Source organism: Talpa occidentalis, unplaced genomic scaffold, assembly GCF_014898055.3.
Source record: "Talpa occidentalis isolate TD23 unplaced genomic scaffold, MPIMG_talOcc4v2.1 talOcc4.6, whole genome shotgun sequence".
NCBI lineage: Eukaryota > Metazoa > Chordata > Mammalia > Eulipotyphla > Talpidae > Talpa > Talpa occidentalis.
This window is the reverse complement of record NW_023604972.1, coordinates 15,943,246-15,970,232: the sequence shown is the minus strand read 5'-3', so window position 1 is coordinate 15,970,232 and position 26,987 is coordinate 15,943,246. Positions and strand designations below refer to the sequence as shown.

At 34.2% G+C, this 26,987-nt stretch overlaps 1 long non-coding RNA gene across 1 annotated transcript; it reads left to right on the top strand.

The window, feature by feature from the left end:
• The first annotated feature begins 13,868 nt into the window (after positions 1-13,868).
• LOC129144692 (uncharacterized) lies at positions 13,869-16,905 on the top strand. The gene is made up of 3 exons (XR_008549113.1): positions 13,869-13,903; positions 16,431-16,474; positions 16,880-16,905. It is a non-coding gene; the product is annotated as an uncharacterized LOC129144692 (long non-coding RNA).
• The last annotated feature ends 10,082 nt before the right edge of the window (positions 16,906-26,987 follow it).

The following is a 26,987-nucleotide window of genomic DNA, read 5'->3' as shown; positions in this document are numbered from 1 at the left end:
AAGATGTCCACAGCCTCTGCAGCACAAGTTCAATCCCCAACAGGCCAGGAAGCTACCCATTTGGTGCAGCAGACCTCTCCTGACTCGCCTGCTGCTCCCCTCCGAAGTATACTTCGGTCAATCTGCCTGTTCTTTTCCCCGCTCTGTCTCTGGTGAATTCTCTCATCCTCCCACACATCTGGCTTGTATCCCAGTTCTTGTATGCATAAATAAGTAAAATAAAGCTTTTTTAAAAAAGATTTTATTAAGCTATTATAACGATACTCGGTGATATAAAAGGAATAGGCATATAGTAAATGAAAAGATATCTGAGTTATGTGACTAAGAGTAATGACTGCAAAACAATTTCAAACAGATCATCAAAGGAAGGAGAGTGTAAATTCAATATGTAAACTTGGGGGATTGGATAATGTGGAAAGATTACCATACATATACTTAATAACATTCTGATTTTATGAAACTGAAACATATCTAGGAAAAATTAAATTTTGGAGAAAATAGAATATTTATTTCCTGGAAACTTAATTGTCTGTTTATTAAGATGTAGTCCTTTATTTAAGAACCAGCATAAAAGTCAGTACTTCCATGAAGCTTTTCCTACCTACAAGTATAATTTCCTGATATTTCATTTGAACCATAATACTTTGAGCATGGTTTTTATAGACTGTTCTCATTATCACCGTTATGTTTGTGTATCTTTATTTTGAAGTTTAAAATGATCAAATAAGCTTTATATGGCATATATTTACAGTAAATTTCCCCTATCTAGAATAGATTTTTAACCATCATGCAAAACTGAATACCATAAATAGGTCTAGCAATCCTTTTATTAGAAATTGTTTGTGGTAAATTATGAAATAAACATGACTTTTGAACTAGAATATGAATAGCTTGTATTTTGAAAATGTTTTCCTCTGAATGTATAGTGAGGGCAATAACTAAGAACAAAGTAACATGCTAATTTTACTCACAAAATGAATTATAGTTTAAATGCCTTTATTGATTTACATTAGATCCCAATAAAACTATTATTTATTTTCAAGATTTTTTGTTTGCAAACTAAAGTGAGATTTTTCTTCTGGGTTTTTCTGATTATTACTAATTAATATTTATTATACACCCATAGCATTCCTGGAAAATTAATTCAATAATACACAATTTTTGCACCTAACATGTTTATAAAATAAAGGAAATAAAATAATCCCCATTGGGGAGCAGGCATAGAGTAATATCAGGTACCTAAAGTTTGATATTCTTCTCCATGGATATTTGTAAGCTTCAGTCAATGGCAAGTAATAAATTCTGCTGATTTCATACATTGTAGATTTATAGGCATTCTGATTCTGGTTGAGGGATAACCTATTACCCACTAACTTTGTTCTCTCCAGAGGTAGTATAAAAATCATTTTACAAGACTCCCTATCTTATTTTATATTCAAAGAAAGGGTTAAGCTGAAAGACTGTAATCTTACTATTTATTTTTTTACTGATTTAGAATGTTTTGTTTTGACCCAGCAATTTCATTTCACCTGTTCTCAATCACTCTATATTTCACATTACTTCATGTGTTGATGCATAAAGCCAGAACTATAAAACATTATAGTTCTATATTCTTAAGTATCTCCATGGGAGGGACAAATAAAGGAAAAATAATGCTTGCCTTTTAGAAGATTTCCCTATTTTCATGTATTGTGCTTTTCGTTCTAGAAATGTAATCGAGTTCCATGAGGAATTTGGCATACTTTCAGAAAGTAATAAAATTCATTAATGAGCTAGACTATTAAGGAATAGTTTTTATTGAAAAAACCTGTTTCCTGCTGAGCTGCTTAAGTGCACAAACCCTTGTTTGGAAAATGTCTGCCATGTGAAGATATACAGAGAAATACAATAGGGAAATGTTAAGCATGTAAAGTGGAACAAAATGAGATTGCATTGTTTCCAGTGAGTATTAATGCTACACATATTGTCACCTAATAATGTTTTCCACATTCGGGGTTCATTTTAAATGAACTTTTGCTGTTAGATCAATTGCCTGTGAGCCTCCCGTTAATGAGAGATATCAGTCAAATAAAAAAGTCATTTTTTAAAAAAAGTTCCAAGAGTGAGAATAAAGCACTGGATATAAAGGTGCAATATTCAAATATGTAGCGTCATTCGGTGAATTTCCATTTAATTTGATCTGATTTGCTAAGTCTTTCAGATAGATAGTCCTTTGGTGGTTTGGAACTTGTTTTGATTGCTTTGCTAAAATCCAGTCCAAAACATTTTATTGTCTCTGTATTAGGAAACTGAAAAATTGAGCAAACTCAAGACGTAAGCAAGCCTGAAATCAATAAAGTGCAAATATTTGATTTTGAATGGTGTATAGCAGTGTGTTAATACTGACTGTCAGGTAAAGCTAGTGTTTCCTTATGCAAGATTTCAACTCAGCAGTTTTCTTCCCTTTGGGTTTTGGCTGCCCCCTAGTGGTTATGACTTCTGTAGCTTTCCACTGGAATTCCTGCAGTCCTTTTACAAGGCATTTGCATTACCTGGCTGTGTTTCTGGTTCCCCATTTATTGTTAGAAAGGGAGGGGGTTGGGGGGAGAGAGAGAGAGACAGGAGGAAACACAAAATGGCAAAGAATAGAAATGAAAGAAAAAGAAAGGATGTGCTCTGGTACCATGCTCAGTATTGTGATTTTGTGCCCTTATGGACGGCTATCCCTTGGAAAACAAACATATTGACAACCCATGCAACATTTCTGTGTTGGAAGGAGAAATGTATGATAGCTCCCAACTGCGTTAAAATGAACCCTGCCGCCTCTACGGAAAGCTGGAAGTGCTAGTTTTTCCATGTTTTTAGAACCTTATTTCAAGTTTAGAGTTATTGCAGAAGTAGCATTGGTTTATATAAGAAATTGCATTATTGATAGATAAGCAAGTAGGAATGTTTATGGTAAATCCCATGGCAATAGTTCCACCATCTCCCCATTCGCTCTTTACTCAAATATGTTGCTTACATTCTTAGAAATCAAAATAAATGGCTTTTTGAAGCTCTTTAATAGTCACTGACTCAGAAGATAATATTTTTAGTAACAAGTTAAACCAAGTGCTAAAACTGCTACATAGTCCTAAGGAAATATTTTCGTCTTTCCAGACCTGTTTCTTTACTAAATAATTTATTTGCAAAGAAAAAAAAATACAAATCTTACAGGTATCAGTATATTTTTACATTCTGAAAACACTAAATTCTTTAAATTAATTCCTTGTTAGAAAACAATGGCATTGTTACAGGGCAGGGGGAGTGGCACCCCAGAACCCCAACACTGCCTGCTCTAAATAGGCTCTGCCATCTGCAGCATCAAGACAAAACATATAAGGAACTTTACTACAATTAGTAAACAATACAGAAAAGACAAAGAATATAGTTTCTAAATCAAGGACCCAAAGTTACCCGTCCCCTCGCGTGTAAAAGTCCACCCAAATGTGATTGGCCCAGAACCAGTCCGGAAAGCCTGCCATGAGTCTAAAGCACCATAGAAAATGGTCAGAACCAGGGGCCTCCCTGGTGGCGCAGGGGTTAAGATGCGACCCATGAAGCTATCCGCAGCCAAAGCAGCAAGAGTTCAATCCCCGGCCAGGGAGCTACCCACATGGCGCAGCAGACCTCTCCTGACTCATCTGCTGCTCCCCTCAGCAGTGTATTTCAGTCAATCTGCCTCTTCTGTTCCCCACTCTCTCTGCTATATCTTCTCACCCCTCCACACTTCTGGCCTGTACCCCAGTTCTCGTATCATAATAAATAAATCTTTAAAAAAAAAAAAAGAAAAAGGGTCAGAAACAGACAAGTATGGGAGAAAAAGAGAAAAATCAAAATCAAGATTAAAAGATGTCATTGTGAACCTCCCCACAGGTGTCTCTCCCACATCTCTTCCAACTAGTCCAGGACTAAGAAGCAAGTGCAGCTTCTTCACATGTCTCTCTGTTCCACGTGCCTCCTCCAGGTCTCCTCATTGCTCTCCATGCTGCTTCCTTCCTTCGCCAATCTCCTCTCCAGCTTTTTCTCTTCTCTCCTTAGCTCCACCCTCCCTTGGGTGGGGCAGGGAACCTGGGACCTCCCCTTTTCCTGGATACCACCTTGTTACAATATGTTGGAATCGTGAGACAAAATATTTTCTTTTTGTCTAAAATTGTCTGGTTTCATACAACTTCTTTGACACTAAACCATGCATTCATCTCTCTCCTATGCACACACACAAACATGCAGACATGCACTCATGTCTGTGGAAATGATGGATCAGAAACCCAAGTAGTATAGATTCTAATAATGTACTTTTCCTCTATTTGACTGTGTGATTACAGCCCAGTAAATTCTGATCTGGGTTCTTAGATCTTCTAAAATAGGGGGATTTACCCACAGTTTCTGTAATACTCTGTCATTTAGCCTTAATAGTCTGACTTTCATGTATTTGCCCATCTGATTAAAGAATACATTACATGTTGTTCCACTTTTGAGATTTACTTCATGCCATTTGCTGTTCTCTTTGCAGCCTTCATTGCTTGTCCAAATTACCCTTTCATATCATCTCAGTGACTTTATGTACACTTTAAAAAAAAATTCCAATACTATTACTTAAGAAATGATACCAATTCGAGGCAAATGAATATAGATATCAGAATATAGTGGGTCTTATCAAGCCCTGAAACCTTAAATTCTCACACTTGCATGATCTAACCACATCTTTTAATTCAGTTTTTTAAAATATTTATTTTATTTATTTATATATACAACAACCGGGATGTGGTCATAGGTGTGTGTGAGGTGTGTGTGTGTGAGAAAGGATTCACCAGAGACAGAGTGGAGAGCAAAACAGGCAGACTGATGAAAAGATACTGCTGAGGGGAGCAGCAGGTGAGACAGGGGAGGTCTGCTGTACCATGTGGGTTAACTCCCTGGCTGGGGATTAAACTTGTGCTGCAGTGGTTAGCGATAAATTGATAGTGTTGAGACTTTAGCCCCTGTGCCACCATGGAGGCTCTAATTCAGTTTGTTGTGTATTGGCCAGAAATCCAGTGAGTGACTGCTGATCATATCAACTATTTTATGTCTAGATGCTACCTGCATCCATCCCTGTAGATGCAATTTAACTTTTCAGCCAAAATGGTACAACAAATATATCCCACTATTTCTATTCTATATGCCCCCTTCCTAAGTACCATCTGAAGTCCAAGAAACTTTCTCACTTGCTTTCATTTTTACTTATATTTTTGTACTTTTCCTTTGAAGTATATCCTATTTCATTTTGTTCTGAGGTTTCTTCCTTTTCTGCTGTGTACTATTGTAAACAAAATGCACTCTCTGACTTTTTGTTGAGCTTTACTCTTCAATCTTAAATGATAAATGATCTCATTCTTTGTTAAATAAGTTGGTTAAAGTTAAAATGACATCATTTATTATTACACAAAAAGGGTCAATGTACAATGGCTTAAATAGAATAATAGTGCATTTCTCTGACAAGAAATAGACAAAAAGTAGGTGGAAGAGACATTACCCCAACTCATTAAGCCAGGATTTACTTTTCTGGATCCAAAGCATTTACTCCAAATCTCATCACAGGATTGCAGTCAGAAAGGAGAGATTTTGGAGTGCAGGACAGCCTAAAGATTGCATGTTTCATTTCTGCCCATATTGCTTAAATTAAAATATGAACATACTGGGATGCAAATGATTATGTGATATGTTGTTCTAGCTGAGCAACCATATGGCCAGTTTAATCTTAGGGGGAATCTAGAACTAAATAAAACAAAGGGGTAATTTATATTTGTGTACAATTTTTCTCTTGCCCATTTTGTTACCTGTAAACTTCTTGTGTTCTACTCACTGAAAATCATAGAATCATTCTCCATTTTGGTTGAGAAAGATCTTAAATAACTTTCATTATTTCTCAAAATTTTCCATATGGAATCTATTGCTAGAGATGGTCATCATATTATTTATTTTCCTTTCAAAATTTCCTTTTTGAATATTTGACACTGATTTTTACACACTTTCACTTACTAAATTACTTCTTTTTTCCTGAGTCTACTTAATAGTTTTTTGTCCAGGGAGGGCTAATTTTGTCATTCATTTTCAATCTGTACACATAAACATTATGAACTTTAGATTACAGTCAATCATTCATTATTTTCCATGAACAATTTTTCATAAACAGTCATGTTCCATGGGATATAGGTTCAATATAAAAAAACTTAGAATAAAATAATATAGAGTCATTGAGTAACCTTGGGTCTATTAAAAACTTTACTTGAAAGTTGAATATCTTGAAGCCTTGTTATTGCAGCTGACTATTCAAATGTCTAACTCAAGGGCAGCTTAGATGTGTAAATCCTGAATATGATAACTCATGTGGAGTGAAACAAACTTCACATTTCTGAATGATTTTTGAATTGGCTGCAGACCTCAACCAGTTTTTTCTGACCATTTTTGTTGCCCCAATCACCCTTATCGATATTAATAACCCATCATAAACATTTTAAACAAAGTGATCCTTCACAATTAATGAGATAAGGTGATGTAGTCCAAATTGGAACAATCAGCACTTGATACCAGGTATTTGGAATGATAAGTAATGGGTGCAAAGTTAAACAGAGATTGGAGTGAGACATGGGGGAGACAGATCAAGAGATAGAGAGTATCGAACAATCAGTCCCACTGCATAACAAAGAAAAGGAAGACTGTTTACAAAAAAGAGAATGAACGTATGACACAGAAGTCTAGATGAGGAAAGAAAATAACATATTCCTGTTCCCAGCTCTCATCTTTCCTTGGCCCAGTCTTTTCTTTTTTTTTTTTTAAGATGTATTTATTTATGCATACAAGAACTGGGGTACAGGCCAGATGTGTGGGGGGTGAAAGGATTCACTAGAGACTGAGTGGGGAACAGAACAGGCAGACTGACTGAAATACACTGCTGAGGGGAGCAGCGGGCGAGTGAGGAGGGGTCTGCTGTGCCATGTGGGTAGCTCCCTGGCTGGGGATCAAACTGGTGCTGCAGTGGCTGCTGATAGTTTCATTCATAGGTTGCATCTTAACCCATTGTGGCACCAGGGAGGCCCCCAATCTTTTCTTAATCTATGATAGATTTTTGTCACACATATGTAGAATATAAAGAAACAAAGGATCAGGTAAAGACAAACCTAACAACAAACTCTAGAAATCCTACTATAGAACTGTGGCTGCTAGAGGGACGGGGGAAGGAGAAGAGGTAAGAACAAAGAGGGAAGTGAGCACAATGGACTATGGGGATGAATTGTGGGTGTTTGGTGGTGTTTGTGGTGTAGTAACAACTCCTGAAGAGGGAGATACTTTACCTCCAAAACACAAACAAAGATGTAAACCAATGTTACCTCAACTTAAAAATAAGTGATTTCTGCTTTCTCAAAGTAAGTTGCCATCTTTATTTATATTGTTCATGTTAATTTCTGTAGCATGCAAGGAAGATATCCATATAATCCATCAAAATTCTGTGCTTAAAATTATTGGAGGACACCCTTGTGGCCCAGGCGGTTGAGCGCTGTGCTGTGAAGCTGTCTGCAGCCTCTGCAGTCCGAGTTTTATCCTGGCTGGCCAGCCACCTAGCAAGATACCCACATGGCGCAGCAGACCTCTCCTGACTCACCCACTGCTCCCCTCAGCAGTGCTTTCGGTCCGTCTGCCTGTTCTGCTCCCTGCTCTGTCTCTGGTGAATCACCCTCTTGCATTTCTGGCCTATACCCCAATTCTTGTATACATGAAAAAATAAATCTTAAAAAATAAGTAAATAAGTAAGTAAAGAAATAAATAAATTATTGTAGTTTTGCATCTCTGAAGTTGAGCTAAACACAAAGTAGATACTTAACTAGGAATTACTGTGTGTTGTTTTTGCTTAGTTTAAACACCAGTGAGGAAGGAATTCTTGAAAATTTTGTAAGAATGAAAGTAACATTATGATGTAATTTCTAGCTATTGAGTATGATAGCAAAGAAGAAAATGTAATGCATTTTTCAGTGAATATTTTGATGATGTAATTGGAGATAAGCTATCTACTAGAATAATTATGAGTTAAGAAGTGTATTTCATAATGTATTATACAGATTTGTTAGATCTTGATTAAGATAGAATGTAGCTGACAAATATTTTTTATTTCTTTTTGGGCTACTTGTTAGGTAATACACAACATGGATTCTGCTTGTTTTTCTTATATCACTATCCCTATAATTTTACACTATTACCATTATTTCATCCTCCTGATCACCTCAGCTTTCACCATGCACAGCTACCAACAAAATTGCTAGGTCTGCTGATAATTACATGGCACTTTTTGCATCAAAGTCATCAAAGGAAGTCAAATTAACATGTGCTAGCAAACATTGCTTTTTTTTTCCTATTGTTTTTCTACAGTAGAACTTTGTAATGTCAGGTAAATGATAAAATATTCCAGTTAGAAAGAAATGGCAAAGAAGTGAGAGTAATAAGCTGTTGGTAAGTACACATGTGTGTATACACATAGTTGTTTATGAGAGAGAGAGAAAAGAGAGAGAGAGAGAGAGCGTGCTCTAGATAGCACATTTAGAACTAAGAAAGGATGCCAACCAAGAGGGAACATATGATCATAATGACACATTGGAAGATCTAAGTATTCTATGATCCCATGTAAAAAGATTCTGATGACAGGTCAGGTACATGGCCTTAAGCTGTAGAATATTCATACAAATCTGTGCCACTGAGAATGTAAGTTTCCAAAAACCAAGTTTTAGATAAATACATTTAATTAATTTAAACAGACCATAGAGTGGAGACTTCAGTATAATCTCAAATGATTAATGAAATCACATGTTTGAGATTGGGGAATACATATTAATTCTATAAAAATTAAAATATATATTGTTTAAAATATTTCATTGAATATGGAACTTTTGAATATGAAAGGTCATTTTCTTTTCATTTACTGTGTTATATAAAGTGTAAATCATGTCTCCTTTGCTCCTTATAATTCTAAATTATAGAGGCTTTGTTGGTCATGTTAGTTTTATCTTAAGTGCTCAATCATAACTTTATCTTGGTGCAACCCGGGACCTAAGACACTGATTAAAACAGGGTAATATATACAATAAATGTATACATGAGTTCCTTGTAGTGGTGCAATGCTAATGGGTATACTACTATTATTAAAGCCCAAGTCTAAATTGGCATTCAGATTAAATAGAAATTTAGTCTAAAGTTCATAAAGTTCAAATGTACAGAATCCAAGATTTAAATATAATAGCCTTTCAACTGAAAGTAAAATGGTCAAAGCATATTACCTAAGAATAACAAATGACATAAAGTAAATTACTTTGTACTGCCTAGCATGTTAAGCACATGGCAATTTGCCAACTGTCTAACTTCTGTACAGCAGAGTATGGTTTGCCTTCTAGTGGGTGTGCTGATTGCACTTGCTTGAAAATTTAAAGGCACTCTGGAGCCCATATTCCCACAAATTGCTCCCTTGAGGATACTGGAGTAGAGTAAAAGCATGGAAAATGAGAATCTTCCCTCTTCTTAGCTAAGAATGATTAACCTAGTGGGAAAAGGGAGAAAAGTTAAAAAGTTGTGGGAAATGATCTCACACCCTCAAGGCTCTTGATTTTTCCACTAGGAGGTCAGGGAATAGTTTGGTGGAAGCTCCAAATCACTTTCCTGTTGCAAATCTCTAGGGGATGCCAGATGATTCTGAGGACTACAAATAAAGATAAACTTTTCTCTCTGTCACATTTAAGAAAAAGTTTGGAATTTCGTTTTCCATTTTTGGGGGCAGACCATGGCTGCGGCTGCTACCTGAGGCTTCAGAAGCATAGATGGTTTAATAAGAGTGCGAATCAGTCAACAGTATCTCAGACAGGTAGGCAATAAAGAGGATCTATTGGAAGAGAGAAATTGAAAAATGTTAGAAGAAGAAAATATATAAACTTAATCTGTAGAAAAACAGTTGTAGAAAAAAAATGTAGAACAAATAAGTCAAGAAATAAGTTAGAAAATTGGAAAATGGAAGTAGATGGAAAAGAGGGAAGCATTTTAAATAGCACCAATACAGCCTGCTAATATTTTTCTTAAAATATCTCCAAAAAAACTTCATGTGGCCTACTGAATTTGCTTAATTTGTATCCTGTCAGATTTCACAGATGCTTTCATATGGTCAAATTTATTTTAAAATATAGATTAAAGAAGCCTGCAATTCCGAGATGTTTACTTGTATTCAATAGTAAGCTTATATCAAAATTAAATAACCTTAAAAATTATGAGTGTCTGAGAAAGGAAAATAGAAAAATGAAGAATGTTGTTAGTGGCCTCTAGACATGTTATAATAGAATGGTCATATATGTATAACACATGATTTAGAAGGGGACAATTTTGATTATGTTGACTTTAATCACTAGCTTGTAATTAGGGGAATAAAAATCTGTCACCTCCAAATACATGTTTTTGGCAAAAGAATGATTTCATGGAGAGGGCTCTGAAAACTAAATAGAGGTTGCTTTTGAAAAGCATATTTATAGATAAACTTCTCCAAGGATATGTACTAGGAAGACCTAATCAACTTACCCCTTTCTATATAGAAGATGGAACTTAAATTAGCATGTCTTTGTCTACTGTGCCTTTCTGAGTGACCACCTCACTCCCTTAACGGACCTTCTCTTACTCCCTACCCCCAAAAGCTAAATAAATAAATAAACAAACAAACAAACAAATAAAATAAAAGCTAAATAATAATTTATTTCACTAAAGCTACCTAAATAAATAAAAGCTAAGCTATTTAAGAAGACATTTGAAGCCATGTGGGTGATTTACTTGGTCATGCTGGATCTCTTCATATATTTAGGACATATACCTTTTATTATTAAACTTCTTTTTAACTTTTTCTCATCAATCTATCTGATACTTGTTTGATTATTTTTCAGTCAAGAACTAATAGGTATAAGGGATGATTTCTTTGCACTCTATCATAACTCACATTTTCTTATCTTATTTTAGTCTTAAGTTTAAACTGTAAAAGTAGATGAGATAAAGTTAAATAATAAGATAGTTATTCTTCTATTTCTATATATTCATTTATTCATTCATTTAATTAATATCATTGACAATGTACCATATACCAGGCACTCTGATAACTTCTGAGATCAGGATAACTAGTATGTACAGTATTCCTGTCTTCAGGAACTTAGTTAAATGAGAAAGAAACTCTTGTCTTAATTGTAAGTGTGACATGTGCTAAAAATGAGAAAATATGAAGATGTTTTCTGACAGAATTTTGCAATTTTACAATAGCACTTTTTTGTTTACATTTGACCAGTTATCCAACATTTCCAGTGTGTCTTCTCCTTAGTGTATCAAAATGATTTTGGGTTTTTTTAAAGATTTGTTTATTTATGCATACAAGAACTGAGGTACAGGCCAGAGATGTGGGGAGGGGGGATGTGAGAGGGTTCACCAGAGACCACGTGGGGAACAGAACAGGCAGACTGACAAATACACTGCTGAGGGGAGCAGTGGGCGAGACAGGAGAGGCCTTCCCTGTCATGTGGGCAGCTCCTTAGCCGATGGGGAACTGAACTGCTGCAAAGGCTGCAGACAGCCTCATAGCGCTGTGTCTAACCCCCTGCACCAACAGGGAGGCCCTATCTTCTGTCAGTTTAAGAGAGGGAAGCAAGAGGGAGGATTCAGGGAATTTACTTTCAAGTTTAATTATAAACTGCAAACAGCTGTTCAGCACTGCCCTCCACAACCTTTTCATAAAATGGACCTAGAAAAAGAACTTTTCATCTAATCCTGACTCAAACTATTACAGATACCTCAAAATCTTTAATCCTATGCCCAATAATAAGGCATACTAAAACAACAAAGTTAACCAATACTCTGTTGAAAATATGCATCATGTCAGTTTCTAAGTGTGTCTGAATAAATGGAAACTGAGTGTAGAGTCTCAAATGGAGGACAGTCCTGAGTTTCTTCTTTAAGAAACTCCTTTATCAACTAATTTCTCCCTCATTATACAATGTCTTTTGTTGCAGTTTTTAAAAGTATGTACTTGTTTTTAAATTATGTACATGTAACATGATGCACTTGTCTTTTTATAATACTCTTATATTTAGGTTTTTGTGTTTGTGTATAAAATGCATTCATCATTGAATTATATGTTGCTCAAAGACAAGAGGCCAATATTTATTCTTCAGTCCTCCAATACTTATTTTATTACTATAGATTCTGCAATTTCAACAGAACGGTTTTGAAATTATGAAGTCATAAAATAAATGATTTTTAGAAATTTAATTTCATCTTGGAATTTTAATAAAAAGCATAATCATTGGGCTATTTATGATCCTCACACAAAGGAACCCAATATCAATATATAATTGCTATCAATCATAACAATAACTATGTGCATGATCATTATACAATACTTACCCCAGGAGGAGTTAAACAAGCTTAGCATACACTATTTCATGTCATCATCAAATCATTCTAGCAAGGGAGGTGCATAATTTATTATGTTACGGGAAACTGAACTTTTAAAAAAGGTTAAAGGTAAGAAATCAGAATTGCACAAAGATATGCCTGAATCAAGAGTTCAAATTCTTTAATGGAGGCCTTTATTGGTTATATAAAAAACATCTGTAAGCACAGAGGTGTGAAAGAGAAAGACTTAACACTAAAAACATCTATAGAACATTAAAATTAAAAGTTAAAGGCAGGTAATGAAGATAAATATGTCTTGATCAATGTATTTTTTACTTTACTTATTTTCAAGCTCAACGAATAAGAAAGGGGAGAGTTCTTGAAAGGTTTTCTTTAATTCTAATTACAAATTGAAAGACAAATAAAGAAGAAACCGGAAGTGGTAAGTAGAAGTAAGGTAAGGTGGAGATTTCATGCATTCATTTATTCACCTGAGGTTCCTGGGTCATCACACCTTTGCTCTTCTACCAAAGCTTGGAGAAATATATACTAACAGAGAAGTAATAGTTCAGCTTGTGATAAATGTTAATAAATATCATAGCCCTAATCTGCAACTATTTCTTTTTTTCAGGTTGTTATTTCCACAATCCATGATGGCATTACAACCAAGGGGAAGAAATGGATAGTACTGTAACACACAAGATTGAGAACTGACTCATCTCTCTCCTCATCATTTCAAATGTTAATATTAGGTTAGTTGCTATAATCATTTTCTCCAAGTGTTAGTGATAACTCTCAAGTTATTAAAACAAAGAAATAGGACAGATTTTAAATAAGTTGATTGATTCAAGTGGCAAACATGTTTGAGTTAGTCCTAACAGTGATGCTTATGTCTCTTATGGAGTAATTTTTAAATTGTTAAAATTAATTTAGTCCAAGAGGGAACACTGACATTAGTACACTTCTTTATTTCCTGTTTTTTATTTAAAAATTTATAAATATTTCTATGTTAAGATAATTTTTAAATGATACAGAACAATTAAGCTTTGTTACAATGATACTAAACAAAACACGAATTAAGTAAGGTTGTAAGTAAGTTAGGCCCAAAGGCAAGTGTGATCTCAATTGACAAAGGGCATTAGAAGTATTCACTGAGCTCAGAACTCTAATTAGCTCATCAGATTGTGTCTTTCTTTCTTTCTATTATTTTATGCAACAATAAGACACAATAGGAGATGCCTGTCAAGGTGATTATAGCATGTCTCTGGTGAAGTTGTAAGGCAAAAGTCAGAAGTAAAGGTTATTCTTTCTTACCAGAATTGTAATAATGACTCAACAATTCACTGCCTAGAGAACCATTATTCTGTCATTATAAAAATAATAAAAATAAATCCTTGGACTTAGTTGGAGTTTTTGTCGATAGATAACATCACTGACAACCAATTATAAGGTTAGAATTGTTTATCTTGAGTTTTAATCTCAAGTCTTATTTATTAAATTACTTACGTGCCCACTATATATCAAATATACATGTCTGATAGACAGTTTCTTAGAAAGCAAGGTTTGTTATTGCCTTCTTATCAAAAATGCTTTTTTGTCCTTTTATTCACTCTTTTGGAATATAAATAACCATGGCTCTACAAAAAAAATGCAGATTACTATTATTGACTATAACCCCATTTGACCAGATAAATCTCTGGTTACACAGAATTAAACCAAGGTGAACTAAATAAAGGTTAGCAGTTTTTTTTGAGTTTTGTCACCAGGTATATAGAAAATAGGTAAAATAAATAGGACAAGTAAATGAGATATAATATTTTCAAATGAAATTAATATAGGGACATAAGAAGAGAAAATAAATGATATCGTCTCAATCCTATGCATGAAACTAGGTTTACTTCCACTAATTACAGTACAAATTATCACTATGTTTTGAAATCATGTAATTTGCCTCTGGTGAAGACAGACATTATCACATTTTCTTTATGGCCTTAATAGTAGATTTAATCTGCCTCCCCAACTTGACTTAATAGTTTCAGTAACTTCATTACAGTTAAGAAAATGCAAAGTGAAGTCATGCTAACTTCTATAATAAAGTAATCATTTATACATTTGGAGAGTCCCTGGGATGTTTCTGTGAATTCTGTAGTGAAGAGACAGACTGACTTCAGCTCATAATGTAATCACAGAAATTATTACTTATCCATACAAGGAAACACAATATTGAAAAATTTTGGAACAGTTTTTCATAATCATATTTTAAAAATTAAGAATATAGATTTATCCTGTATGTTTGTCTGTTAAAATTAGACCTTAACTAGTATCCTATTAATTCATTTTTAATCATTATGATGTTATAAATATTTATAGTTTACAGGGCATTCATCTGAATAATTATTATTTTTGAAATGAACCATTAAAAATAATGTAACTATTTTGAGTTTTCCAAAACTTAGTCAAAAAGATTGATGTTGATGGAAATGAGTAGAACTATGGAAATCCATGATCTGAATTTGCTTTTTGTCTCAAAACTGATTCTTGCTCCATCTTCTTTTGCTGTATGATCAGAAATGTTTGTGTTATTGTTCTTTGCTGGCCCCATGTCTATTCTGAATATGTGTGTGTTTCTCAGAAAAGGTTTTAATAAACATATGGGCCTGTTAGTGACTGTATCACTGATGGATACTAACAGGCTATTTTGGACAACAAATAATGAGTAGAATGTGTATAGGTTGTAATAAAAAACAACCATAGGAAACATTTCCGACACCTTAGAGATTCAGGCAATATTAGAGCAAAGTTGAGGGATGGTGATTTGAATAAAGTTTTAATATCCATAGTGACTCTCATAAAGAAAACCAAGCAAAAATTCAGGTGAAAATTCTGTCATTGTACAAGGCAAGATCTCAAATATGAGAAAATTTTCTTGTGACATAGTTAATTCTATATTGAGGACAGGATGATGGCATTTCCTGGAAAACACTGATATATCACAGAAAATCTTGATCTTCAAGGAAGCTCAGAAACCAGTAAAATTGCCTGAGAATATGGTCCTTTAAGTTGATAAAATTCCCATTTTGGCTCTCATGGAAGTTGAAATTATTCTTGTAATATTTGTTTCAAGTATATCTTTGAGACCAGGACACAAATTGTTGTTTCCCGTGAGAGAAGAAAGATCCTTAATTACTAAAATGTGGAGGAAGCATATTAAGAAACAAATCCAAGGAAATATATTTGAATGCTCATTATAAGTGCTTCCAAAGTTACCAATGCTTTATATTTATTTATTTAATGAATACATGCTAATAATGTATTATTACCAAAACTTTCATTACTTAATCAATATTAGTCAATTAAGAAGGAACACAAGAAGATTAGCCTCAGGCACACCTCCACTGAGTGGAAAACTGAGAACTCAACAACCTAGTGTTGAAATAAAGCTGCACTCATCACTATAAATGTTGTCTCTAGACTGAACAGATAAAGAACATGCCAACAAATGTTTTTCTAACTTTTCATTTCCTTATCAGTAAATCAAGTATTAAAAAATCAGGTTCTACCTGTCTATATCGCTTGATTAATGCCTGTAAAATCACTTCATAAAGTACAAGTTAATATTCATCATGGCAATTAATTAAGTGATAAATATTTATTAATCTCTCATGTGATATCAGGTACATTGAAAAACATTATGCCCAGTTTTTTCATTCAATTAAAAAAAAACCCTGTGATGTAGAGACAATCTATTACCATCCTGTTTTACAGATAATGAAACTTTACCCTAATTACAATTAGTGTTTGTAATACAGCTCCGGCAATATTAACCTGAAAGTTCTCTGATAAAGAGATTTTTCAAGAGTGGTATTATTATATATTTATGTATCTGTAGTTTTATAGTGTTGGAATTAATTTGTTAAAACTAGTAATTAAATTTCCAAATTTCTCTCTTGATTTACCTTTAACAATATAAATTTCAGAGGAAATGGCTTTCTTCATTCAACAAACAAGTTCTCTCATTCTGGTAAGCTTTTTTAAAATATTTATTACCTTTCTTTCCTTTTCTATCCCATCCCAAATTATTTTATTAATTTAAAGGTAGGACAGATTGAGAAAATGTTTATCATCATCAACTTAAAAGCCACATTAATAACAATCACCAAATACAGGACACTAGTTAAGACTATGTGGCGTCTATTAGCTCTTTAGTCTCCAGACACTGTTCATTCCCTTGCTTTATTAAAATAAGAGTGATGTTAGGTTGTTGGGTATATTTATTTATCTGTATTACAGGCATGGCTTAAAACACTGAAAGGGCTTCTCTTTTATTAACTGAGTTTGTAGAAGATGTCCCAGGTGAAAAAAAGATTGTAATACTAATAGCAAATACAGACCAACAAATTCTCATATTGATTGATTTATTTTTCAGATCTGCAAAAAATCACCCATTGTGTAGAGTCCCTGGAGCAAGGAAGTGATATAAAAACGCAAACATTTTGAGCCAAAACAAATAAAAACCAGCCTTCCAGCTCCATTTCATTCAAAAAGCTTCCTCTATAAATTAGAGAAATCTGGTCTAGAAGAAAGCTTGTGCTCCACTCCCAGAGGTTAAATGACATTAAATTTCAACAAATAGAAGAAACTACAAGGCCTGAGGACTGTCTTTGATCAAATACCCAATATCCATTCCATTTATTGTAAACAGGTAAATTCTGGTTAATCCTAGATGGATTGAAAGCAGCAGGAAACTTGAATATGCAATTCATGCTGAAAGACTGCTCCTGCAGGCACACTCAGAAAAAAGGAATGGCATTTATTTTCAGTAGGCTCGATATTGCTTATAGGACAGCAATGAAATACACATGTGGACGAACCTCAGAGAGCATAGCTGTTGTCTTTTAAACCTCTTAAAGGTTGAAATTTTAAGGGAACAATTTATTACATCCATTTTTAAATTTTATTATTATTTTTAAAGATTTATTTATGCATGCAAGAACTGGGGTACAGGCCAGAGGTGTGGGGGGCTGGGGGCGAGAGAATTCACCAGAGACAGAGTGTGGAACAGAACAGGCAAATCTACTGAAACACACTGCTGAGGAGAGCAGTGGGTGAGACAGGAGAGGTCTGCTGCGCCATGTGGGTTGCTCCCTGGCCAGCCGGGGATGGAACTTGGACTGCAGAGGCTGTGGACAGCATCACAGTGCTGTGCTTGACCCCTTGAGTCACCAGGGAGGCCCTCCATACTACTGAGTCCACTGCCCCTTAAAGAAGACTCACACTACCCATCACCCCCAGTGTGTTACCCTTTACATTGAGCCATGGGAAAGTGTGGCGCTTGTGAGCTTATGATAAATTCAGGGCTGCAAATTAATTATTTCAGTTCATAAAGTCAATGAAAAAAAATCAAAGATAAATTGAAGATTTCAAAATCAAAATAAAAGTCTGAAAATTTATTTTTTTAAGATTTATTTTTTTTATTTATGCATACCAGAACTGGGGTATAAGCCAAAGGTGCGGGGCTGAAAGGATTCACCAGAGATAGAGGGGGAAGCAGAACAGGTAGATCTACTGAAATACATTGCTGAGTGGAGCAGGGGGAGGGACAGGAGAGGTCTCAGCTCCATATCTGTATTGGCTCCCTGGTCAGGGATCTAACTCAGGCCATAGCCATAGCAGTGATAGTGTTGAGACTTAACCCCTATGCCACCAGGGGGCCCAATCTGCCGGCATTTAACCTTTTTATCTAGTGTGAAATGATTCCGAACATTTCTTTTGTAATCTATTTGAATTTATTTATATTTTAATTAAAGGAGGTGAGAAAAATGTGTTATGTAAATTTTTAAGCAATCATTTTTAATGAAGATTTAAAAAATAGCTTTTATGACTTCTGCTCCAAATCTAGTTTATATACTTATTACTTTTTGAATTTAAACAAGATATGTTATCAATTGGAGGCTCAGTCTCTTTATTAGTACACAGTAGCTGAGAATGCTTTCTAATTTGTAGAGACTTTGTTAAGAATTAAGTTCTATAAATCAAGTCTAAGACCCTTTTACCTTTTTAAAGAATAGAAATACAGCAGCTATTATCAAATAAAAATTCTCCAGAGATTTTATTAAACAGTTTGTGGAATCTTCTAAAAACAATGTTAGCCTTTAAGGAAGAAAATACAATGGAAAAGGAAGACATACATGAGGAACAATTGTTGAATATTTTTATATAACCAAAGATACCACATATAAAACACCTCAGTACATACTTTATCTAAACTGAAATACAGTTGATCACCTGTAGATTTTTTAAGATCTTACAGTTATGACATCCCTTTAAAGGTACAGTATAGCAAGTGTTACTGAAAGATTTCTTCTGGAAAAAAAAAAAAACTAAGTAAACAAATGAAGTGGGAATTTACAAGGAGAAGAGAATGAAGTAAGAAACGGGATTAAATAGCAAGATAATTATTCACCTAATATTTATACTGAAGGAAAAAATGGAGATATAGAAAGTCCATCCAAAAATAATCTTGTAATTATGAATATTGCTGTTGTTCAAACAATATTTTATTTTATTCTGTCCATAAGTAGAATGAGTTTGAAATTTTAGACAGGCAACTGATTCTAATGAACTAAAAGCAGATTTTTGTTCACGCTTTAGTTCTCATTTCAGTCACCAGAGAATTTGATCTTTCAGTTACAAAGTAGGAAATATCCTTCTCAACCTCATATCTTTACCTATCTTTGATGCTCAAAGATCATGTTTTGTAGAAGAGTTAGCTAGAGATTGAAAAAGTTAGTAGGAAAAAGTTACTTTTTTTCCTCTGACAACTGTAATAAGCCAGGAAAAATTAATATGTTCACTTAGAAATAGAGAGAAAGTAGTCACTGATATTAAATTAATGTTTTTAAGTTGAGTGAATATATTTTTGGCTAAAACTTGAACAGTGAAATTATGTTGACCTTCATTGAGAAGAAATATTGAGTCCAAACTCTCTAAATGTTAACTTTTGAACCAAATTAGTGTTTAGAATGATTATAATAATTTGATGTTTCTGCTAATAGTTTTTGTATAACAGCAGCATATTTGACCTTTTTAAAATGTCAGAAATAATATTTAATATTAATATGCTCCTCAGCCACTTTAAACACTCAGGTAATATTTAATTTTAAAAATAATAATCTTGATATTTGTGCTCAAAATGTCATCATATATTGCTTGAAGGATGATTCAATGTCTCTCTAAAATTGATGAATTCAAATATTTCTTCCACAAAGTGGGTTAGGAATTGGAACAGATAAAAGTAATTTATTTCATTTCAAGTAGACTCTATTCAAACTAACATGAAGTACAATGAAATTCAGTTATATTAAGGCCATTTTTATTATGGGACTGACTATAGTTTAGAGAAATGAATGGTTGGAAATAAAAATCTATATATTAATGTCGACATCAGAGCTTCTAAGTGAATATTTCAGGACAACATTGTAACGATGAAACATGGGAGAATACTAGTAAGCTAAAATGTCAAATGACTTTTTGTCTTTATCTAAATAATATATTGTCGGAGCCCAGATACTTTAGATTAGCATCTATTCCACTTTCGCTAGTTATTAAACTTAGTGGAAGTTGTGTATCTATATGATATAGATTTTAATATCACAATATGGGTCATTTGAACATCCAGCTCCATCTTATTTTAACACTACTTTGGCAAATACTTTACATGACCAGACATATAGTGGTTTTCAGCAATTCATACATGGCAGTTAAAAATATTCCTATCATATACCTGCCATCAAGAGGTAAGTAGTATAAATCAAATTACGATGCAGTGTCCCTTTGGCATACTGTAATAAAAAATGTTATATCAGAATACATTTATGTGTCATTTATACATCTGAGTCCTCTTAAAGTAGGATGGCTAGCCACTCTCTCTCAGAGTGTTTATAAAATAAAATGAGGGCATCTGTAGCCAAAACTTCTCACAGGGTTGGGTATGCTTGATTTGCCATGCAGAAGAAGCAAAGATTTGGAGAGAAAATGCATATTATTCAAAGAGTTCTAATTTGAAATGACAAAAAAGTCTGTGTTTGCAACATATCACTACACATTAGTGATTGTACGGCTTCAATATCATGGTTGATTTGTATTTGAGAAAAAAAAAATACTTTGTCATAATGTAGAAAACTGTACCAGTGAGGGTTTTATTTTATGATTATTAGTGTTGTTCACTACCTTGTTCTCCTTCTGGACATGCTGTGGGATGCCACTTCTCTGGCCATGTCACAGGAATGGAATATACAAGCCACTTCTAGGTGGAAGCCTTTAGGAATCAAAGTACAAGAGACTACTTTCTCTTCTTTAGCTTTGAACTATAGCACTCCTGATTTTTGGAAATTTTGTGAGTGGAATACCTGCATAAGATGTACACGAAACAATAACTATTTTTTACAAGTGCACCAGTGCACTGGGTAGTGGACAGCAACAATATTGATGTTGAAAATTTATAGAAATGTCAAATCATACTCATAATAGAAAACATTTTATAACCTATTGTGAGCCAAAAAAAATGATTTTGATGATTATCCTGAAGAATGAATTGGAGACTTACTAGAATTCAGAAATTAAAATTTAAAATTGTGCGTATGGCAGGGAGGAGGGTTCTGCTAGCTCTATTTGACATACCATTTAAGGAACAGTTAAGTGCAAAGAATATTAGATAAGTAGCAAACAGGAATGAAAATGATTAGAGATATTCCATGTTTTCAGAGATCTGTAGGATTCAAAGAACAATGTCAGGGACAAAAAAATGTTATCAATAGTTGGAAAGAACAGTTTAAATTAACCTTCAGGGGGCCTCCCCGGTGGCGCAGCGGTTGAGTGCTGGGTTGCGAAGCTGCCTGCAGCCTCTGCAGTGCCAGTTCGATCCCCGGCTGCTCCCCGGCCACCGGGTGAGGGCCCCACATGGCGCGCAGACCTCTCCTGCCGCCCGCTGCTCCCCTCAGCAGTGTACTTCGGTCCTTCTGCCTGCTCTGCTCCCCGCTCTGGCTCTGGTGAATTCTCTCACCCTCCTACACTTCTGACTGTACCCAGTGCTTGTATAAATAAATAAATAAAAATAAATCTTTAAAAAAAAAAAAAAATTAACCTTCAGGGAAGTTTCAAAGTGGAACTCATTCTTACTCCTAACACTAAAAGATATAATGGTTACAGTTTTATCATTTGAATAAATACTTTAAACTCAGCCTTGAGGGAAGGTTAAAATAAAAAAAAAAAAAAAAGTAAGCTACCTGTAAGGAGAAGAACTAGGGCTAAAAGAATATTTGCCACCACCCTCATTTCAGAATTTCATTAGAGAGATATCAGAATCTCTATAACCTCCAGCCTATTATGAACCATTCTTACCATTTATGAATCAGGAAAGTTTTGGGAATTGATTACTTATTGTATAATCTGTTGCAGCATTGTAGTTTTGTGTTGAGGAATATATGTGCATAAAAAATGTTTCACTTTTAATATGTGCTTTTCTTACTTTTCCTAGAGATCCAAGAATTTAAATTTGATCTTCTGACTGAATGGATATTTAGGTTATTGGTCTAGTTTTGTCAAGTCTTTATTTTGGAATATGAAGAAGTTAGGACTACTTAATTATTGAATAAGAAAGATGCAGGAAAGAAGATTGGACTTCCCTACTCAGGAGATACTGGTGATGGCTAAGTGAGTTACTTGAGCCAAACAAGTGTGAACTGAGGTAGTACTACTCAGGAGATACTGGTGATGGCTAAGTGAGTTACTTGAGCCAAACAAGTGTGAACTGAGGTAATACAAATTGCTTCAAATCAACAACATGTGATCATCTATATTCATTCCTTCCCTATGAGTGGTGATATACCAGGTATTGGTCCTCTACCATCTTGCATTCTAAAGTAGTGATTATAAAGATGAGGTTGCCACACAAATACTGTGTAAATTGGGGCCTCTCTGGTGGCACAGGGGTTAAGACACAACCTATGAAGCTATCTGCAGCCACTGCAACACAAGTTCTATCCCCAGCCAGGGAGCTACCCACATGGTGCAGCAGACCTTCCTTGATTCACCCGCTGCTCCCCTCAGCAGTGCATTTTAGTCAATCTGCTTGCTCTGTTCCCCACCCTGTCTCTGGTGAATCCTCTCACCCCGCCCCCCACATCTCTGGCTTGTACCCCAGTTCTTTTATGCATAAAAATAAATAAATCTTAAAAAATATACTGGATAGATGAAAGCATAAATGGGGGAAATATTTTCTATTGATTAATTTAGTTGAGATACCAGTGTTAATCACAACCATAACAGAACATTTTTTCTCCTAATAAAAATGAAGTAAGAAAGGAGATAAAGAAAAACAAACATACAAAAATTTAGAAGGATGCTAGCATAAACAAGCAAGAGAGAGAAGGCAAGAAGACAACACAGGGAAAGGAGCACAGCTCTGTAAGATGTGAAATTAAATGAAATGGGATAATTTGTTGGAAAAGGTGAAAAAGAAAGTGGAATCAAATGCAATATCTACATTTATGGCTGAGTAACAAGAGTGAGTATGGAAACCACCATTTTAGAGAAAAGTAATGTTGAAGACATTTATGGCACAGGAAAGAGGAGAGAAAGATTTTCATATTTTAAATTTTATTCATTCATCAGAAATATTTAATAGACTCTCAGATATAAAAATCTAAATCTCAAGTGAGATAACTCCTAGACATGTAGATCTCATCATTTTAAACATGTTAAATAAGATGTAATGTTTGTTGTCTGCCAAGGAAATTCTGTAGGATGAGTTAAGAATCCAGTGAAAGACTGAAAGAACAAACTATACTGAAATGATAGTTAGGAAATAAAAATAATGCATTCTCTCTAAGGCTGAAGAACAGAACAAATGGTAGAATGAAAACACAGGACTCTGCATTTACTGCAGTAAAGGAAGAGAGTATTTCAGAGAAGCAAGATAAGACAACAGAGCCAGATATTCCTAAACTATGTATGATTATATAGCCTTTGCATTTAACCACATGGAGATCGTAAGTGAGATCTTTTAATTGAGGGATGTTGGTGGACGCCATGTTGAATTTGGTTGAATCATAACAGGGAGATGAGAAAATAGCCACAACAAATAGTGGGGCGCCCTGTTAAGCATTTGCCCATTAAAGCAAGCCAGGGATGATATTAGATAGAAAGAGATACAAGTCAGGAGTGAGATTTTTGTCCTTATTTTCCTTTAGCATTTATTAGAAGAGAGACTTACACTTGTTTAAATGATGAGATGAACAGACCTATAGTGAGAAATAGAAAACAGAGCAGATGGATATAGACATTTTCTAGAAGAAGACGATTCAGTGCCCTATTAAAATGATTAATGTTACATAGCAAAAAGATTGTATCTTTCCTTCAAATAGAAGGAAAGGGGGGAAAAAGATGACTATAGATGTCTTTTGTTTCTGGATAGGGTGAAAAGAAGTTGAGAGATTATTTTCAGATAATTTCTATTTTCTCAGTGAAGTATAAATCAAAGCCATTTGCTCAGATTAAGTGGGCATCTGTTTGAAGTGAAGTACCATTGCTTTAAAATAGTGAATGGGAAACACAGAAAAAAGTTTAGGGCTACTCAAACTTAGGCCTTAGGTAAGGTGGGGTCATGCATTTCCATTGGACTCTGCAAGATTTAAGATTTTCTCTATTATAATTCAGACTTCTGGGTATTAATGCAAAGAATGTAGACAGTCCAATTGCTCTAGAGTTGTGGCTGCAACAGAATGATAGGACAGGAGGCCAGCAGGACAAGGGATTCAATTATAATGGAAATTGAACTTTAGAATTGATTAATCAAGGGGTCCAGACTTTTAATGGAAGAGAGTAGGGAATGATAGGAAATACAAATGTGGAGAGATTAAAACACAAGTCTACATGTAGTGCATATAGTTATGATTACACTTATTGAGGGAGATACTTAAAAATATAAGAGGTTGTGAGTGAGTAGAAAGCTTTTTGTTTGTATGTTTAAGATATTTAGATTATGTTGTAGCTGTGTATAGATTCAAAATGTTTCATTGAAAATTTTACTGAAATGCAATAGAACTAAGGATGATTAGATTAAGAATAGAAATTATACACAATTGCAAAAAAGATGTTTGGGATTTGCAAATAGAGAAATTGGACTTGAAGTTGAGTCTTGGTTTTACAGAAGTACCTGCCACTCTTTACCTGTGAGTTTATGGATGTTAGCATTGTCACTAATAAGTTATTTATGAAATCATGGCAAGGTATTCAAGAAAAGTATCAAGTGAACTTTACAAGCAGAAAGAAGCATAGGAAATAAACTAGACATTTAGAGGATGATTCAAACCTCATAAAGAGAACACAAATATTTAAGGAATTATATGCAATTAAAATAGTTTGAGAAGCTATCTTCCTGATTACTTTAACTTCAGTATATTTTTTGTTAAATCTCATCTATTTTTTCCTGAAATTCCTTTGCTTCATTAGCCTTTCATTCTCTTAAATCATGGATACTATTTTTCTTTGTTTCCTAGAGAACACATCAGATTCCATACCCAAAACTGAAAGATTGACATTTTATTTATTTATTTTTAAGACAATATTCTTTTCAGAGCAGCTAAAGGTTCACAGAATAAGTGATAGTAATATAAAGAGATTTGCCAAATGTTCCCTGGTCTTGCACATGCATAGGTTTCTCCATCATCAATACCTCCACCAGTGTGGTAATAATACAACTGATGAGCCTACACTGTGAAATTGTAATCACCTAAGTTCCTAGTTTACCTAGAATTTACACTTGCTATTGTATATTTTATGAGTTTGGACAAAGTGTTATGACATGTATCCATCATCATAGTGTCATTTTAGTTTTTATTTAGTTTTATAAATGTACTGTGTTAAGTTTCCAAATCACTCAAAATATTGTCTAACTTTGAAATACAAACATATTAATAGTGGCCACTTTTATCAGAAAACATAATGATGTACCTTGTCTATGCAAAATAAAATATTTGGGTTTAAGGAAATTAATGAATCAACCTAAATGTGATTGGCAATCATTCTATCAATATTAGACTAACAAAGTCTAGAATTTAATGGTCATTCTATTATAGAGGTGGTGGAGATTGAAAGAATCAAAACTCTTTTTTCTTACAGAAGATTATTTTTCTTTATTCACTAAAAGTAGAAAAAATAAAGATAAAGTTAAATATTTTCTGTAACACTCTGCATTGTCCTGATAGTTATGAGTAAAGCTTTCACGCAGGATTAATAATTTAATGAGAAAGACATACCCCCGAAATTGGATTGTATTCTCAAGGTAGCTAATTTGGTAGAATTAGGTAGAAAGATATTCATTCTGGATAACATTCTAGGTTTCATTTTGCAAACCATTAAAAATATCTTGATAAGGTCGTACCCTTCTGGAACATTTTAGTCTCACTATGAAATGTATTTTTAACTTTATAAATGTTGGTTATCAACAACCTACAAACATAATCCTAATACATTCTAGACTACAAATTATACCTTTTCTTATTACATAAATACATAAGAATCAGTTTTTCCCTTCTAACTATTGCTAATGAAAAATAATTTGTTCTCCTGTCAAACAACTAGAAATTTCTTTCAATTTATCTGCATCAAGAGATTAAAAAAGGCAGATGACAGTGCACATTAGGGGGCAAATTGCATAAAATTATTAGATGTGAAGTGTTGGAAAAGGTAAAGTGCATACATAGAGAAAATGTATATTTAGCCTAGCAAGCCTGAGGCACGAATACTATTTCCAAATTTGAAAAGACGTACTGGGAAGAGTCACAAATTTACTGACAGCCAAGGTTGTACGTAAACTTTATAATGCAAACAAGTTGAAAAATGTAAAGTTCTTTAGATAGTTTTCCATTTGAAAATACTCAAATAACTTGTCTCAGTCCTGACAACCAAGAATCAAATGAAATATTACTACAAACATTTAAGAAAATTTAATGTTTTAGCAAGATATTAAAGTAAATACCCTTTTGTCTCCTGGGTGGTCTAGTGGTTACATCTCAACACTATTACATCTAGGGCCTGAGTTTTATTTCTGACCAGGGAGCTAAACTACAGATGGCGCTGCAGACTACTATCTTGCCTATTGCTCCCCTTAGGAGTGTATTTCCCTAGATTCTCCTATTTTGAGGCCCACTCTGTCTCTGGTGAATCCTTGCACCACCACCCCCATCCCCCACACTTCTGGCCTACACCCCAGTTCTTCTATGCAGAAATCAAAACACAACAACCCAAAAGGTAAATATCCTTTATATATGCAAACAGCTTTCAGTTACAATCAAAAGGTTTAAATACTCAGGAGTGAATATATATAAAGGATACACAAAGTCTTTATGATAAACACTATTGATCCATGTTAGCATCACTAAAAACACCATCCATTTGCCTTCTGATATAATGTAATATGAATTATGTCGCAGTGCCAAGAAATATCCTTACCAAAAGAGTTGAACGTGAATCTC